We start from the raw sequence: 19,631 nt of genomic DNA, 5'->3' as shown, positions 1-19,631 counted from the left end.
TTGGAAGGACTGACTATCAGGTTTAGTCAAGAGCTTGAGAACCGGAGGAAAGCTGAAGATCTGGTAAAGGACAAAGACCATAAGATCTCCAAGTTGAAACAAGAGATTAGGGCACTGACTGCTCACCTACATGAGAGCAGAATGGAAAAAGAAGGAGTACAAGATGAACTGAACATAGCCGTCTCTGAAAATGCAAACCTAATGGAGACAAATACTGCTATTTCCAAAGAACTCTCTGAGTCAAAGGAAATACTTGCTAAGTTCAACAAAAGTACTGTCAAGCTAGAGCAAAAGCTTGAGTCATCTAAACCGGTAAAGAACACCAATGGACTTGGTTTCTCTGGACATGAGGAAGGAGAATCCTCAGGAACAAATGCTGAAGCATCAAAGAAGCAACTGGCTCTCAAAAGAAAATGTAAGCAAAAATTCAAACCTGTTTGCTTTAACTGTCTTAAAGAAGGACACACTGCCAATGCATGTAGGAGCAAAGCCTACAATAATTTTCCTTACTTTATTAACAATGTACCTAGATCCAATAAATTCAATGGTCATTGTTATGCATGCAACAAGTTTGGGCATAGAGAATTTGAATGCAGGTCTGTGATGGATAACACTGGAAGATATCCTCAAAGGACCCAAGGAATTGGTCCTGAACCATTTGTGAACCAGAACCACAACCGGTTTAATGTCTTCAATCATTAGCCAAGAAGTGGTGGCCATCAAGTGGCAACCGGATGGAGAGAAAATTGTATGATCTGTCATGGTCATGGTCACACTGCTGCAACATGCAGAAGGAAGAATGGAAACATGAACAATGGACCTTGGAGAGCACCTGGATTGGTTTGCTATGACTGCAACAAACCGGGTCACATTGCAAGATTCTGCAGAAGCAGAAAGAGTCTATCTGATGATATATCAGTCACTCAGAAAGGAGAAATTGATGTTGAAACAGTTCAAGCAGACATGAACAAAACCTGGAGGAAGAAACCAACAATGTTGGAAGAGGAACCAGTTTCTGCACCTAGTGTGGAAATATCGGAACCGATAAACTAAGCTCCAAAGAGGCTTAGGGGGAGCAAACGGCGAAATGTTTGTGAACCCCCAGTTACACCGGTAAAAGACCTTAACTGGTATGTGATACCTGTCGCTTGGCAGAAGACCAGAAATGGTAAAAAGGAAAATTAGTGTTTACACCCTAATAGGGGAGCATTAATGGCGGTAGGTGAGAGACATGTATAAAAGCATATTTCAAATCATTTCTCACTATTTGTATTCGAGCGAAGAAAAGTTTTTCAAAGTGCAGAGCAAAGAAAAGGCGATTTGAGCTAAGATTTCAAGAAATTGAATAATCTTGAAGGAGATTCAAATTTAGTTTGCAAATGGTCAAGTGGAGAACACAAAGCGGTGATTTGGCAACTGACGGAGTGTGGAGTGGAGCAGAATTAGGAAGCCCTAAATTCGAGTTTTAAAGGTATTTTTCATGTTTTTGAAATACTCTACAATGGCTTCCGCATCTCATACTAGTTCTAGTACATCCATTGAGTCAGAAAGTTTCATTCAAAGGAAGTCCAAATATAATGCCTTATCACAAGTTTTGACTGGAGTAATAGTAGAAGAGGGAATTTCTGATTATATTGATTGCAAAATAGAAGACCTAGGGTCTTTAGCTATTCACACCCAGTTAGGTTTATTTTGCGGCAAGGACAAGAAAATCTAATTGGAATACAGTATCTTAGAAAAGAAGAAGCTCCACAATGCTGTATACTTTCTGGAAGACTTTACAGAGGATCATATTAGGATCATTTTGAGCAGAGTCCATGGTGACAAGATGTACCTGGAGAGGATGCATGATATCATGCCACAGGCAATTCATGTAGTCATCGGTTTCTGCAACATAGGGGAAGTGCCAGCCCTAAGAACGGTAAGCAAAACGGAAATGGCCAAGCTCACTGGTTCAACAAGTGACTCACGAGGGATGATAGTTAATCCTATCAAGGATGATTTGGTGAAATACGCATGCATGGTGATAGACTATAGAACATTCTCAGCCAGCAGGATTAATTCTGTATCTGCTACAGCAGTAAATGCCGCTTACCGTATAATTAAAGGGGACGCATCATTTGACCTATGCACCGGTATGCAGAGGCAACTCCTGTCTAATCTGAAGTCAATTAAATAGGATAATGCACTAAGATTCAAGTTTGGGCAGCTATTGGTTGGGTTGTTTTTCTATTTCCAAGGCTACTTTCCTGGAGTAGGAGATGTCCAGTGGTCTCCTGACCAACCGGTAACCAAGCAGATCAAGGAAAGAATTCAAGCTATCGGAACCAGCTACCCTGGTGTGCTGAACAAATATTTTGATGAGTTTAGAAGGAAGATGAGTCAAAGAATGCGGATCTCAGGTGACATTGTCAAGAAATAGGAAGATGACATCTGTTTCACCATCTAGGTGAACAAATGCCTAATGGAGGCTGTTGAGCCTAGAATGGAAGAAGTGGAGCCAATGGGCTATGAGGTGATGTATGATATGCTGGAAGGGTATGCCTCAACCCTTATTGCCTCACCTCTTGATCCCAAGGCTAAGAGGACCGGAACCTATCTGGAGAGGATTGCACCGGTCGAGGAACCCTCTGTTAAGAAAGGAAAAGAACCGGCAGCAAAGAAAGCAAAGGCAGTGCCTGCAGCATCGACACCGGCTACTACTGCAACTCCAAGAGTGACCAAGCGATTACCTGCAAAGAAGAAATCGGAAGTGGCACCGACAAAAGTCTTTGAAAGAAAATGAAAGACTAAGTCAAATGAATCGGACTCTGAAGAGACTGAGTATGATGAAATGCCAAAGAAGGCCAGATAGACAAAGAAGATGAAGAAGAATGAACCGGCAACATCCGCACCGGTAAATATTGATATCTCCTCATACAAACCTTTGACACATTATCAAAGGACAATAAAGAATATTAGGAGAAAATTATTGCATGATTTAGTAGATTATTATGATGATTTTAATGGTGAGGAGAAAGATGAAGTACTGGAGGAGATTATTATTTATTTGTGTAAAAATGACCAGTCGCCATCAGAGATTAAATCTCAGACACTAGATTCATTATATAAGGCATTAGATAACAAATGGCGCATTGCCATTGATAAAGAACAAGAGATTAGGGAGAAAGTCTTTGCACAACACTTTCCCGACCTCTCAAACTCAGAATTGTTTGATGTTTTGGACCAAAATAACGGACTCTTCTTCACAAGGAGAAGAAGACTCTAGCTGTTAGAGGGGAGAATTGATGATGTTGAAAAAGACACTCATCAGCATACGGGTTATGCTATCAATTGTCACAAAGAACGTATGGCCAACCTGCAAGCGGAAAAAGAACCGGTTATTTCCAAACCGGATGAAGATTTTGATGAAGAAGGAAACCCGGTTGAAGAGCCAATCGACACTATTGATGTTGACGCACTGGACATAGAAGATGTCACTCAGGACATACCTTCTAAGGGAACAGAATAGGTGCAACAAGCCGAACAGGGCAGTGAGCAAGCCGAGGATAGACAGGAAGCGGCTAAGGAACAAGAAGAGAAGGAGAAGAGGGATGAAGGTGAGAAAAAGCAGAAAGAGAAAGAGAAAAGAAAAGATGAAGAGAAAAAGAAGCAAGAAGATGAGAAGAAAAACAAAGAAGAAGAGGATAAGGAAGAAAAGAAGAAGGAAGAGGAAGAAAAGAAGAAGAAGGAAGAAGAGAAGAAGAAGAAGGAAGAGGAAGAAAAGAAGAAGGAAGAGGAAGAAAAGAAGAAGAAGGACGAGGAAGAGAAAGAAGAGGAGAAGAGGAAGGAAGCAGAGAGGAAAAAGAAAGAAGAAGAAGACAAGGAACAAGAAAAGAAGAAGGAAGCAGAGAAAAAGAAGGAGGAGGAAGCAGACAAGGCAGCGGAAGCGATGAAGAGCACATAGATGGAGACTCTAAAGGCAACTAGGAGTCAAGCCAAACTGGCTGATATCTCCAGTCCTATCGATCTCCAGTCTGCAAGTGAGTCGAAGCTAATGCAGAGCATCAAGGTTGCTCAAGAGCGCCTTGAAGTCATTCGAAGGAAAAAGGAGCAAGACATAATTCAAGCGACTGTAGACACCCTTACAGGTTTGATCCCCGGTACCAATCTTCCTAACACTGAATCATCATTAGCACAACTTAAACTACTATGTACTATAGTGGATGATCAGGTGCAGAGCCTGGAAGAAGCAGCTGAGGCAAATGTCAAGAAAGAGCATCAAAAGGCTCTTAACATTGCTCTGGTGAAAAATTTGAATGAACTCGAGTCTGAACTTCTGAAAGACCAAAAGGATATAAGGGATGCTTTGGATGAGGGAAACTTGCTACTAAGCAAAATCTGTCAACCCCATCTATTCTGCGATGATGTGCTAGCTCAGAAGCAAAAGCTTCAAACAGACTTACAGTCCTACTTGAGAACATTTAAGCCACCTTATGATTCCTTTGCAACTTATGGGCAAACCGTTCACCTGTTTCAGATCCAATCAGCCAAAATGGAGCAAGAGATCAGTACACGGTCTAGGGATTTGCAAGAGTTACAACTGGTTTTACTTCCACGTCTGCAAATTCTTCAGAAGTGTTATCTGAACCTGGATGCCTTGACAGTTACGCAGGAGATGAGCATAGTTGATGCCATGGAGGAACAAGTATCTCAGATGCAAACAGAAAAAGAAGTGGCAACCTCCCTACTTGAGTCCTGGTCTCTATCCATGAAACAATTTTTGCAGGACTATAAATCAGTTTTTGACAAGTATTATTCATTATTGTCATAAAATTTTATTATTTTAATATCAAATGGAAACAGGGTTGTTCAGCGGCACTTTGTCATTGTTGGCAAAGGGGGAGAAGTACTCTATCTCTTTTGAAGAAGAATAGGGAGAAGTATCTGGTTTTAAAATTTTGATATATGTTTTGATATATGCTATATGCTCTGATATCTCAATGTTTATGCTCTGTATGCAAAATTGCTATACATTGTATTAATTAAGGGATAGTGTATATGCTTAGGGGGAGCAATTTTGTTAATGGCATGTTTTTGATTGTAAAACATTTAGATGTCAAAATTTTATTTTCCTAAGTGTTGCCATCGATGCCAAAGGGGGAGATTGTTGACATTTTTGATGTTTATGTTGTGATTGTCCTTGATGGACACACACTTGCATTGAGATCCCCTTTATATGTATGAGCTAGAGCTCAACCAATATTTGTTCCAACCGGTATGTTGTATTCTAGTCTTTGGACTATTGGTGATTTTGTAGAATGTGTTTCCTAGTTTGAAGCGGCATGTCAACCCCAAGCGGTTCGTAGATCTCAAGCGGTACGAGGGAGCAAAGCGGCATAACACATTCTTACCAGTCTTCATTTTTGTCAAACCGGCAACCGGTATTTTGTATGAATCGGTAATACTCTGTGATGAGTTACCAACCGACATTTTGTGATGAGTTACCAATCCACCGATTGTTTGACGGTGCTGACACACTGACAATGCTTTTTGTGTCGTGTTACTGAGTATGTCTAGATTCATTGAACCTAGGAAATTGTAATGTAATCCTATTTGACCGACATGAAATCAGATTCCTTTAAAAGGACATCATGTCTGGGGTTTTAGGTTGTTGCTGAAAGGGTTTATGTTGTGCTAAGGTTTAAGGTGGTTGTTGAGTTGTTGGAAGAGCGATCTTATCTGAGAAGATCAAGTTGTAATTGAGAGAGAGATAGAGAAGACTGAAGTAATGCTGGAATGCATTAACCGTGAGCAAACAGTTTGTGCTATTAGATAGATCAAACACTTGTTGATTGCTCACATCTTTGACAAGTTTGTAGCCCTTAACTGGGTAGGCCCAAAAGCCTTTGTAAAATCCTCTAACAAGGTGGTTCATCTCTGTGAATCTAAAATCCTCTAACAAGGTAGTCTTTAATCGGACTTATCTCCTAACAGAGATTGAGATTCCTAACATGATCTATTTTGGTGAAGAACATTGTAAGACCTTAACCGGTCTGGTTTCTATTCTGCAGATAGTGACTTGTGAGTTCCATCTCACCGTGGTTTTTCCCATTTGGGTTTCCACGTCAAATATCTTGTGTTATGGTTGTATTTCTTTTGTGGGTGAATGCTTTATTTGCATTTTGGTTTGCATGTGTGATAACCGGTCTGTCTGTTAAACTGTTTTATCGGTTTATCTTCAGACTGTTTAAGTGTTTAAGTAAAAAGATTTTTGGCATACTAATTCACCCCCCCTCTTAGTATTCATCACCATCTCTCTCTCCCAACCAACTTATCTTTCTCTACATATGTCATAATAGGTCCCACTAAGGGGTCTTATGTCATAATAGGTCATATTATGTCACAATAGGTCCTGTTATGACATGATACCCCTCAACTCTCTCTAAACATACCGTCTCTCTCTTCCAAACAACTTATCTTTCTCTATATATGTCATAATAGGTCCTACTAAGGGGTCTTATGTCATAATAGGTCCTCTTAAGGGGTCTTATGACATAAAAGGTCATATAATGACATAATAAGTCGTATTATGACATAATAAGACCTATTATGTCACAATGGGACCTATTATAACATAATAGATCGTATTATGACATTATAGGTCATATTATGTTTCAATAGGTCTTATTATGACATAATACCCCTTAACATGTCCTAGTAAGGGGTATAAGTCATAATAGGTCCTCTTAAGGGGTTTTATGACATAATATGACCTATGATGCTATAATAGGACCTACAATGACATAATAGGACCTATAACACCATCATAGATCTTATTATGTCATAATTGGTCCTTTTATGACATAATACCCTTTAACAGGTCCTACTAAAGGGTATAATGTTATAATAGGTCCTCTTAAGGGGTCTTATGACATAATAGGACCAATTATGTCATGACAGGTTCTCTTAAGGGGTCTTATGACATTATAGGACCTATATGACATAATAGGTCCTATTACGTGATAATCGATCCTATTATGTCATAATAGGTCCTACTAAGGGGTCTTATGTCATAATAGATCCTAGTAAGAGGTATAATGTCATAATAGGTCCTCTTAAGGGGTGTTATGACATAATAGGACCTATTATGACACAAAATGATCTATTATGTCACAATGAGACCTATTATGACACAAAATGATCTATTATGTCACAATGAGACCTATTATGACATAATAGGTCGTATTATGAGATTATAGGTCCTATTATGTCACAGTAGGTCCTTTTATGACATAATACCCCTTAACAAGTCCTACTAAGGGGTATAAAGTCATAATAGGTCCTCTTAAGGGCTTTTATGACATAATATGACCTATGATGTCACAATAGGACGTATGATGTCATAATATGACCTATTATGTCATCATAGGTCCTATTATGTCATAATCAGTTCTATTATGACATAATACCCTTCAATAGGTCCTACTAAGGGGTATAATGTCATAATACATCCTCTTAAGGGGTCTTATGACATTACATGACCTATTATGACATGACATGTCCTCTTAAGGGGTCTTATGACATTATAGGATCTATTATGACATAATAGGTCCTATTATGTGATAATCGATCCTATTATGTCATAATAGGTCCTACTAAGGGATCTTAAGTCATAATAGGTCCTAGTAAGAGGTATAATGTCATAATAGGTCCTTTTGAGGGGTCTTATGACATAATAGGACCTATTATGACTTAATAGGACATATTATGTCATAATAGGACCTATTATGTGAAAATAGGAGGACCTATTATGTCACAATGGGACCTATTATGACATAATAGGTTGTATTATGATATTATAGGTCCTATTACGTCACAATTTATAAGATCTTCTAAAATCTAGAATCTGTATTATAACTCCTAGAGATCTGAAACCACTCTCAAAATTCCTGCCAATATATACATGAAATATAACTTAAAGTATAAAAAAAGGAAAAAGACAAAGGGAAATGTGACTAAAACTTAAATGTTATATTTCATGTATATATAGTTTGTTTTAAAAATAAATAAATTAAAACAAAACAAAACATGTATATAGTTTATTTAAAAAAAAAAGGGGAAACGAGATCCCATTTTGTTTTTGAAACGGGATCCTGTTTGCTAAATGTGTTTTTAATTATTTTAAAAACGAAACGGGATCTCGTTTCTAAAAAAATCAAACTTTGGTTCGGTTGTAGCTTCGATTTTGGCTTGGGAAATGGCTTGGAGAGCCGACCCTTTGGCTTGGACCTGGTTTGACCTGCAACTTGAAGGCCAAATCAATCTTCAAATAAAATAATGACTTCAAAAATATATCTGAACACCAAATTTTCAGAATTTTTTTAAATAATGAAAACCCATTATAGTAGAGACTGTCTAGATTCAAAATATTTAATTTTTTAAAAAAAGGATCAATATTTTTATTTTTAAAATCATTACTAATGAAAGAGGTCCATAAACTCGAAATAACATGGTTTTTTAGTTTTTTAATAACTTTTGTGTCTAAGTTTTTTGAAAAAAAAATATATCGCATCAAACTAGAGACAATTCTATACAGTTTTTTTTTTAAAAAAACCAAAAAATGTTAAGTTTAGGTCAAATTATGCTTGCCGTACACAAGAATTTTTCAAAAAAATGATTATGCCCAATAAAAAATTAACAAAAAAAAAATATGTAGATAAAAATAACAAAAAAATATTCTCATCAAAGGTGAGTGAGTTATAGATCTTTTCCCAAAAGAATTTATAAAAATAATTTCATTTAGGTCAAATTATGCTTGTCGTACACGGGCATGGTATGGTCCTGAAAAAGTGACTTTTAAACCATAGGTTTTAGTAATGCCTTTTCAATCTTCATTTTTAAGATCTGGGTATTAAAACAACTTACATATTTGGAAAGTACACTTCGAGCACTACATTGTCTATTACTAATTTTTTTCAAGGTTCATTCTTTAAGTGCCTCAATTCTTTAGGTCAAATAGGATGAAATTAAAAAATATGGGAAACAACTTCCACTTTTTGGCCAAAAAGTGGACACAACTTCATGTAGGTACCTGGATTATACATGATATGGATTCAGTGATTTGGAGACCATACATGGATTGCGAGGGCTGGGCTGAGGCTGCTGCAGAGATCCCAGTACTATGTTAGAGTAGGTACTTGATAGGGAGGACTCCCTATGTTATTGAGATTTATTTTGACATGTGTGTACCGACAATTTGGTCGTACCCAGGGGATGCCTTAGGGTGAAGCCATATATGCCCGAGTGCACAAGGAGAGAGAAGATTGGGGCCCTAGATTGGATTTTGATATAGCATGGGTAGAGTTTGAGGCATTGCCATAGGTATGGTGGGATATGCAGATAGGGTAGGTAGATGTAGGTATGACTGAGTAGTATGCACAATATTTTGCAGAGCATCCCTTCCCACGACTGACAGGACTTAGGGATCCTATACCACCCTTGGAGGAGGTATATGATGATGATGATGATGATGATGATGAGGGAGGTCCTGGACATTGACGAGGTGGTAGGAGAGGGCAAGGGAGAGGTAGGGGAGGTGGTTGTGTGGGCAAAGCTTGAGGTTAGATTGGTCGAGGCGGAGAGGGTGGAGGAGATGATGATGGAGGTGGAGAGGGAGGTGATACAGGGTGAGGTTGTAGGGTTATTGGTAGAGGAGGAGGATGGCAACAAGAAATTTGTCGTGGAGGGCCTTTACAGCTAGAGGAGGCAGTAGGGGGAGGAGTCTAAGGAGGAGGTTGGTTCATCCGAGGAGATGAAGTCAGAGGAGTCAGGGGAGGAGGTGATGGGTGGGATGGGTGGGATGGATGAGGAGGAGGAGGAGGATGTGCAACCTTTGATCAAGTAGAGGAGGATAGATATGCTTCCACCTTCTGCCCCAACACACATTATAGTAGCACAGGTGGGTCAAGATCCACAACCATTAGGGGTTCAGATATTAGTGCCACCACATCAACAACAGGCTCTAATAGCTGCTCTACAATCATCAGTATAGAGGCTACAGGGTCACTTGACACAGACACAGGCTTAGACTGGCCAACTATAGAGACAGGTCACTATGGCATCTCTGGAGAGAGATACAACTCGAGTAGAGAGAGATGCAACTTAGCAGGAGTTGCAAGCGGCATAGGCTTAGATAGCACAGTTATAGACACAGGTTGCTACAATCACTACTGAGAAGGATACTAAGATAGAGAGGTGTGGGAAGTCTAAGGATCTTTCCCATTCTCTTTAGCGAGTTGCATCTCAGGGGCCATTTGGCGAGACATTGAGAGAGATGTCGTATCAGACCGATCGGACAGACTATTACAAGGGTTTGTATTTACAAGATGTGCCTTTAGATAGGCAAGCACACTCTTTTGTTCAGAGCTCAAGGCATGTAGGTTCTCAATGAGAGGACATTAGCCGAGCAGTTACAGGACCTAGGAGAGATCCCGGTGGAGATGGAACAGGTCCCAGTGGCAGTCAAGGTCACAGACCAACAAATTCGGGTGGTAGCCACTCTTAGATTTGCCGCTCATGTATTTTGATTATTTGATGATATGTACATACTGATGCATTCATTTTGATCCTTATGATATGCCTTGATGTATTATTTAATACATAGTTATGATTTAGATCTCTGGCGTTATGTATAGTGTTATTTATGAGATCATATCCAAGGACTTATGGACTTTTATCCTTCCAGTTTGATTTATCTTGACATGTATCAGTTCTTTTCTTTTGGATCATCATGGGTCACATATGCATGATGATATGATACTGACATGCTTATATATGATATGGATGCATTTACTTTTGATGATCTAGATGTTGTGATATGCAGATGATGTGTTGCAATGATTGCTTTTTATGTGATTGTATGTGAGGATGTGATTTTTGGGTGAGATAATATATATGTTTTGAAGGTGATATATGCCTATGTGATGATTTCTTTTATGATCTGCAAATGTAAATGTAGATGTGTACATGTGATGAATAAATGTCCTATTATGCTTTGATGATATATTCATGTGTAGATGATATGAAATGTCGATGTGATGTTGATATAATGATGCTTGTTAACATGACTTGTGAATGGTCTAGATGATATGATAAATGCTTTTGGTATGGTACTAAATGACAAAATAAAATATTTTTAAATGGAAATGATGCTAAATGATCAATGATATGTAAATGAGACTAATGCAATGTAACAAAATTGAAATGTGATGATATGAAATAAAATGCAACGATATGAAATGATATAAAATGCAACTAAATGTAATTGTAAATGATATGAGATGAGATGATAATGAAACTAATGCAATTGTAAATGATATGATATGAAAATGTACCTAAGGATATGGAATGCAACTAAAATGATTAATGATATAAAAATGAGAATGCGACTAAATGTGACATGTTAACTGATATGAAAAATGACAATGCACCTAAATACAAATTTTTAAATGATATGAAATGATAATGTACCTAAGTGCAAATTTGAAATGATATGATAATGAGACGTATCTTGAAAATGAGATGCAAAACTTAATATGATAATTCTATGATAATAATGCAATATTTAAATGATATGAACCGATCGATGATATGCAACAAAGTGGAAATGACTTATTAATGCATGCTAATATGAAATGATCTATCATTACTAACATAGTCATCCTTTTGATCAAATTTTATTATGCTTCCCTTTTGTCATCATTGAGCCTTTAATATGTTGAAAGTTGATACAAGCATCATGGTATAATTGAACCATAATGACCTGAGTATAACTTACATGGAGTTTGATATTGCAAGATGACACAAGCGTCGAGGTATAATTGAACCAAGCCTACCTGAGTGTTGCTTGCGTAAAATAGACAAAGAGTTAACCATTTTCCTATACAAATCTGAAATGTCCTCAGTGATATGGTACCTGATCACATTGTAAGACAAACTTGCATAGTAAAAGGCTTCGTTCACAAACAACAGACAAAGAAAATATCACACCCCCTTCCTTGTGTCTCTAGTTTCAAGACATCCTTGAGTTGCTCTGGAGATTTGATATCAAAAATAAAAAACAAACAAACATAGATAAACATGCATGCTACCTTTTGTATTTTGTCAGATAAAACATCTTGCAAGTAGATCTTTGTTTAGTTTGCTTAGTTCTTGGTATTGATAGTTCTGAAAGTTGTTTTTGTTAAAATTGTCTCTATTTTGATGGTTATCTGCTTCGTTGAAAACTCTAAAAGGCGAGATGCCCACAGTTGTAGTCAAGATTTTTCCCCTAGCTATGTACACTTCTTTGGTATGGATATATACATTAATTACCAAGACATGGTGAGATATGATGTGGATAATTGTTCGAATAATCAAGGACAGTGACTACGCTAAGTGTGTACAAGATTGTGCTGCATTCTTCAACGCTTTGTGATGGCCATAGGCTTAGTTCAAATGGATGCAAAAATATATGATAGGGGTACATATAGATGGAAGAACCGATCTATCACAAATAGCGCCTATTGCCAGGTTTTCACTAGTTTTTATTTCACTTTTTGATTTGTTTTTGATTTTTTTATATTTTTTCCTTATCCATACATTTGATAACTTAGGTATAGAACTTTTTGAGACGCACACTGTTGATAGGTTTTTCAAACAGGTCTCCTTATAATGTAGATAATTGATATGCCCCCGATCCGTAAGCAGATATGATGACAAAAGGACCTAGCCAATTTGGTTCCAACTTGCCCTTATTTTCTCGATCTTGTTGATTGCAAGGATTTTCTTTCAGTACCAACTCACCAATTTGAAATGATCTTGGCTTTACCTTATTATTTTAGCTTTGGAACATGCGTTGCTGATATGATTTGAGGTGATCAAAAGAACGTTGTCAACACTCATCTAGCAGCTCCAGCTCTTGCAGTCTGTTTACCTGATACTCCTCATCTGGAATGAGTCCTTTCAGTGATACTCCGAGTGATGGAATCTCAACATCAATAGGTATAATTTCCTCTGATCCATACATAATTGAGTATGGTTTTTCTCCTGTAGGTGTGCGAATGCTAGTTTTGTAGGCCCATAATGCAGGGTTGAGTTGAACATGCCAATCACGACCAGCCTCATTCACCATTTTTTTGACGATTTTCAAGATGATTTTATTTTGAGGCCTTCACTTGGTCATTCCCTTGTGGATAATATGGTGTGGACAAACGATGTTGGATATGGAATCGTTTGCATAGTTCTTGCACATCTTGATTCTTGAAAGGTCTTCCATTATTTGTGATAATGGAACTAGGAATGCCATACCGACAAATGAGATAATTCGGGATAAAAGAGGATATTTTGTTGTTAGTAACAATATTTAATGGGATAGCCTCTATCCATTTTGTAAAATACTCAGTGGCTATGATGATAAAGCTATGTCATTTGATGAGGAAGGATGAATCTTTCCCACTAGGTCAAGGCCCCATTGATAGAATGGCCATGATGTGGTGAATAGTTGTAGCTCCTATGTTGGTGCATATATAATATTGCCATGAATTTGGCATTTGGGACATTTTTTGACAAACTGATATGATTATTTTTCCATGGTCGGCCAATAATAGCCCATCCTTATAAGTTTCTTGGCGAGAGTAGGACCACTTGAATGTGTGCCACAAATACCTTCGTGAAGTTCATGCAAGGCGGTTTCAGATTCGTTACGATCTAGACACCGAAGAAGAGTACCATCAAGACCTCAGTGGTAAAGTGTATCAACAGTTAGGGTATACCGGGCTGCTTGATGAATAAAGTTGCGTTTCTGGTTTTGGGATAGATCTAGTGGATGGATATTGTCTTTTAGGCAGCTGTAGATTTTTCCATCGAGGTGTGAGTCAGAACTAACTATGTGGCATATGACTTGGGATTCAGAATTATCATAGGTAGGGGAAAACAATTGTTCCACCAGGGACTCATAATGATTCTGTTTGTTTGGTATTTGCAAGAGTGAGGCAATGGTTGCCATGGCATCTGCAACTTTGTTGTCAAACCTTGGAATCTGTTCAAATTTGATGTCCACAAAGTATTTTTGAAGTCATTCACCATGTGTTTGTAAGGCATCAACTTGTCATCCTTTATTTGATAATCATCATTAGCCTGATTAATGATCAATTTTGAGTCTCCAAAGACTTAACTCTGTGATTTTCCACTCTATTTCCATCTTGATGCCTGTGACTAGAGCTTCATACTGAACAATGTTATTTGTACATGGAAACATTAATCTATAAGATTTAGGAATAACGTGTCCTTCATGTGTGATGAATAGAACACAGGCTCTTGATCCACGTTATTTGTATGATCCGTCAAAGTACAAGACCCATGGTTTTGTCGATATTGTGAGAATATATATATCTAGAAATTCCACATTGATTGGATGACTGTCTTGTAATGGTGCTTCTGCTAGCTGATCTGCGATAGCTTGACCTTTGATAGCTCTTATGTTTGTGTAGTGAATGTCAAAGTCACTTATAATCATGACCCATTTAGCTAACCTCCCCGTGAGAGTGGCTTTGCTAAGTAGATATTTTAATGGATTGATATTTGCTACCAAATTGATTGTGTGAGCTAGCACATAGTGGTGAAACTTTTGAGAAGTGAACACCACAGCTAAACAAGATTTTTCAATGAATGTGTAGTTGAGCTCAGAACCATTCAATGTCCTACTGATATAGTATATTGCTCTTTCCTTTCCCACTGAACCTTCTTGTGCCAACAATGCTCCTAGTGATACCTTTGTAGTTGATATGTAAAGAATGAGAGGTTTACCTACTATCAGTGGTACCAAGATAGGTGGATTAATCAGATATTGCTTGAGTTGATGAAATGATTCCACACATCGATCTTCCATCTGAAAGGGACATTCTTGTGGAGTAGATTAGTGAACGAAAGGCACTTGTCGACTAGTTGAGAAATGAATCTTCTTATGGGTTGTAGTCGTCCTTGTAGAGATCTTAATTGACTGATATTTTTAGGTGGCATCTCCATGATTGGTTGTATATTTGTGGGCTCTACCTCAATTCCTTTTTGGAGACTATGTATTCCAAGAGTTTTCCGGATGTTACATCGAAGACACACTTTTTAGGATTTAGTAATACATTGAACTTCTCTAACCTCTGAAAGATTTTATCAAGAATTTCCAGATTTCCTTGTCTTGTGAATGATTTGGCCAATAGGTCATCTTTATAATCCTCCATGAATATGTGCATCATGTCATGAAATAATATGGCCATTGCTCGTTGATAGGTTTCTCCTGCGTTCTTCAGACCAAAAGGCATGACATTTCAATAGTAAGTACCCCATGGATATGTAAATGTTATTTTATCTTGGTTTTCTGGTGCTATCTTGATTTGATTGTAGCCTGAGAAACCATCCATGAGTGATAACATTGCATGTCTTGCTGTGAGATCTACAATTGTGTTGATGCTAGGTAGAGGAAAGTAATCCTTCAGACAAGCTCTGTTGAGATCCCTGAAGTCTATACAAATCCTGATGCTTTTATCTGGTTTGGATACAAGTACAATGTTAGAGATTCATTCCGTATAATCTATAGGTCGGATGAACCCTACATCAAGTAACTTCTTCAGTTCTGCTTTAACCAAGATGGCAACATGTGGGTTCATTTTTTTCAGTTTTTTTTGAACTAGCTTAGCTCCTGGAGCTATAGATAAGTGATGCATGATTAAATATGGATCCATCCCAGGCATATCTGCATAAGACCAAGCAAAATTGATTTTTTTTCTATAAATAACTTGGTGAAATCAGGCCTTTCTTGTTTTGTTAATGACTCTGCCAGATGTATGGTTCTTGATGCTACTTCAGTGCCAATGTTGATTGATTGAGTTGGTTCAATCAAAATTGGTGATCTCTCCTGATAATGTTCAGTAAGAGTGTCAAGTCTCTCATCCTTTGGCGCCTCAAGGAGGATATCACCATTGGATACATCCTTTATTTTTAGTTTTTTATGATCTAATACTGCCATTGAATGGTTTTCACCACTAGATCAAATTTTTATTTTATTTTTACGACTAAGTGACTTGGCACTCTCCTGATTGAGAACTTCATTATGAGATTCACTAGTGGAACATGTTTCCAGGTTCACGAAACAAAGATATTGGACAATAGTGTCATCATTTGTGAAGATAGGTATGTTGAGTTGTTCAGGTTGTTCCCAGTCTATGATTTCAAGATGTATCAATGGTAAAGGATCGTCTGGTGGGTAGCAGTGAGGGTCATGATGGAAACATTGTCAAAGTTGTCAGTAATATGAGTAAGGTCTGTAATGGTACTCTCTTCGGTATTGCCTATTTCATAGCGACGCTGCTCATTCTCGCTGGCTTCGTACATACGTTGTGGTCCAAATTCAAATGATCTAGACCCCAAGCCTTGTCTTTCATCAGGCATGGGTGTATATGTGTGGATTGTATCTACCTCAATGTCTTCAGTGACATTAGAGAAAGTATCCCATTCCCACTCATGGGAGTCTATTTCATAATCACTCTCTAGGACTCTATTATTGTAGGTAATATGGATACAATTTGATGAAAAGAATTTAGTCCTTGCTTCTATCTCTGAACTGATTAGCGTGCTGTTTGAATCAGGCTCTGTACTAGGTTGCAATATATGAATCTTTTTCTGAAAAGTGTATGACAAGCTCTTCTTGTTGTTTGTCATACTCCTCTTCCTTGTTTCTGCGGACTACCTCATCAACTGCCTTTTTTTGTGTTAATTATTGTTTCTTTTGTTGTTGCTGCATGGTTTCTTTTGTTGTTGCTGCATGGTTTCTTGTTGCAATGTAGACTCTTGTTGTTGATTTTGTTACCATGTAGATTTGTGTTTTCAGTTTGTTTGATCAGTTTGATGTTGATGCTGACCATATCCTAGTCCATATTTATCCTTAGAAAGTTGTGAGTGTGGTTGAATTGGTTCTACAATACCTTCTTTATGTTTTCTGATAGGACCATTTCTTGAGTATCTCATCCTTTGTATGATTTTGAATCCAATGCCATATTGCTCTATTGCTCAGTGACACTGAATATTGTTGCTTAGGTGTCCTCATTAGCCTTGTATAACCAGCTTAAGACATCTTTGTCTTCTATTTCATCTACTAGTGTTCCTGCTTGAATGAACATACCATCAAACATTTTGATAGGGTGTGAAGATTGTTGTCTTGAAGTTGATGGTTTCCCATGAGATCTTGGTGAAATTGGCAATTTTGGTAGACATAAGGATGGTTCAAAAGTGTATTCCCCCATGCCTTTGTCCTTTAACTTCATATTTTTCTCAAAATCTAGAGATAGATTTTGGAGTTGATCCTTATTGTTTGATAATGTGGAATCAAGAGTATTCTGAACTATTTTAAGATTATTGCAATACTGGAAAGGATTATTGTCTGTTGTAATATAAATTTCAGACATTGATGATATGTGGAGGGTACTGCTTGCATTTCATGGATCCAAGGATGACCCAAAAGTATATTATAAGATAAGTCTATGTCCAAGACTTGACATAGAGTATCTCTTTGGACTGGTCCCACTTGAATAGGTAATACCACAAGCCCTTTTGATTATCTTTCTTCATCATCATATGCTTTGATTGTTATAATTTTCTTAGGATCAATGGTTGTTTTTGAGAAACCCAATGCATGTATAAGTTTTAGAGTGCAAATATTTAGACCGACTCTTCCATCTATTAATACTCCCTTCACTTGATGTTTATAGACGATGACTTTGATATGGAGTGGAGTATTATGCAGATGATTTAGAGAGACATCATCATGCTCTGAAAATGATATATTATGAGACCCAGTTAAATGTCCCACCATGGCTTGGAATCGATCAATATCCAAGTTATTTGGAACTATAGTGTCAACAAGAGCTCTTTCTAGAATATCCTTTTGTGTGGGTGAAATCTTGAGAAGTTCTAATATGGATATGTGTGCTGGTGTCTTCTTCAATTGATCTACTAGGTTGTATTGATTATTTGGAGATGTTGTTGTTTTGGATGCACTCCCTTTCAATACATATTTAGATTGATCTCATGTAGTCACATTGACCGGAACATGTTCTTGTTTGTCTTTAATCTTTATGATGTTGACTTGATTGTCAGATGTTGATATGTGATTGATAACAATGTTGTACACATGATTGATATGGACCCCTTTGTTGTTTGACGATGATGATGTGCCTTTGTCATAATTTGGAAGTGGATTCTTAAAGGCCTCATGATCATTGTTGGTTTTGTGACCATCTACCGTTATGTCACTGTTATCTATCAAATATTGAACCAATTTCTTCAACCTTAGGCAATCATTTGTGCGATGCCCTTTGTTTCTATGATAGTCATAGTAGTGCACGTAATTCCACCATGATGGTTTGACTTGAGGTTCAAAATCTCTTGTGTTTGGCAATGTAATGAGTTTATTTTCCAACATTTCTCGAAATGTGGATTCAAGGGTTTGTCCTAAAGGTGCGAACTTCTGTCGATATGGTGCTAATTTCGTGTTGGCGTTGTTTCCCTGATTGTTTTTCCCTTGGTTTATGTTTCCTTGATTGTTCGTTTGTGGATTGTTGGTTCTTTGATTAGAGTTTCCTTGATTGTTGGTTGGAGGAGTAACACTAGATAAGTTTAACACTGATTGTTTTTCTTTAACATTGTCCATTATACCATCATTGACAATTTTTTTATTTCTCGTCCAAAATTTGGACTTGTCTGAGTTGTTGTAGTTTTTGTTAAAATTGTTGTTTGATGAACTAGCACCTTCTTTTGAGAACTTCAAAGTTCCTCTTTTGATTGAGCCATCAATTTTTTTTAAAACTGGGTAGACATTGTAGTTTCAGTTGATAGCTCATCTTGTCATTAAGATTGTCTATGAAGATTTCCATTTTCTCCTTCTCAGGTACAATGCGAGGATATCTATAGATCAATCTTCTCCATCTTTGCAAGAACATCATGAAAGATTCATTTTTCTTTTGCTTCACATTGCAAAGATCAAGAATGGTAACCTCGTGTTGAATGTTATAGGAATATTGGGAAATAAATTTATTCACCAAATCCTCAAATGATCTGATGGGAGGTGTGATTTTTGAAAGCCATTCCATTGTTTGTCCCCCTAGGCTACTTGAAAAATAATCTCATCATGTAAGTGTCATTGTAGGCAAACTCCAAGCTCATTGTGAAAAATTCCCTTACGTGATCACGAGGATCATTTTTACTATTGTATTTGTCATACTTTGGTATTTTAGAGTTAGGTGGGAATGGTACCATGTTGATACTTTGATCAAATGGATAAGGAGAAATATCCTCTAAGGAATATCATGTGGTAGTTCCTTGTTGCATGTCTTCCATTTATTGTTGAAGTGCTTGTAGTTGTTGCATGAGTGTAGCGAGAGGATTGTTTCCAATATTAGTATCTCGATGATTGGTGTCACCTTGATCATTAGTGTCACTATGATCATGTGTATTGTCATGATCAGTGTGAGAGGTGTGTGTTCTTGATTTTGTCTTTTTGATGCTCTCAGTTTGTTTTGGTGGTTTCGTGTCAAAATCCTTAGGGATTTTGATACCTTTGCGAG

Source organism: Cryptomeria japonica, chromosome 6, assembly GCF_030272615.1.
Source record: "Cryptomeria japonica chromosome 6, Sugi_1.0, whole genome shotgun sequence".
Taxonomy (NCBI): domain Eukaryota; kingdom Viridiplantae; phylum Streptophyta; class Pinopsida; order Cupressales; family Cupressaceae; genus Cryptomeria; species Cryptomeria japonica.
Note: the sequence above shows the minus strand (reverse complement) of the source record.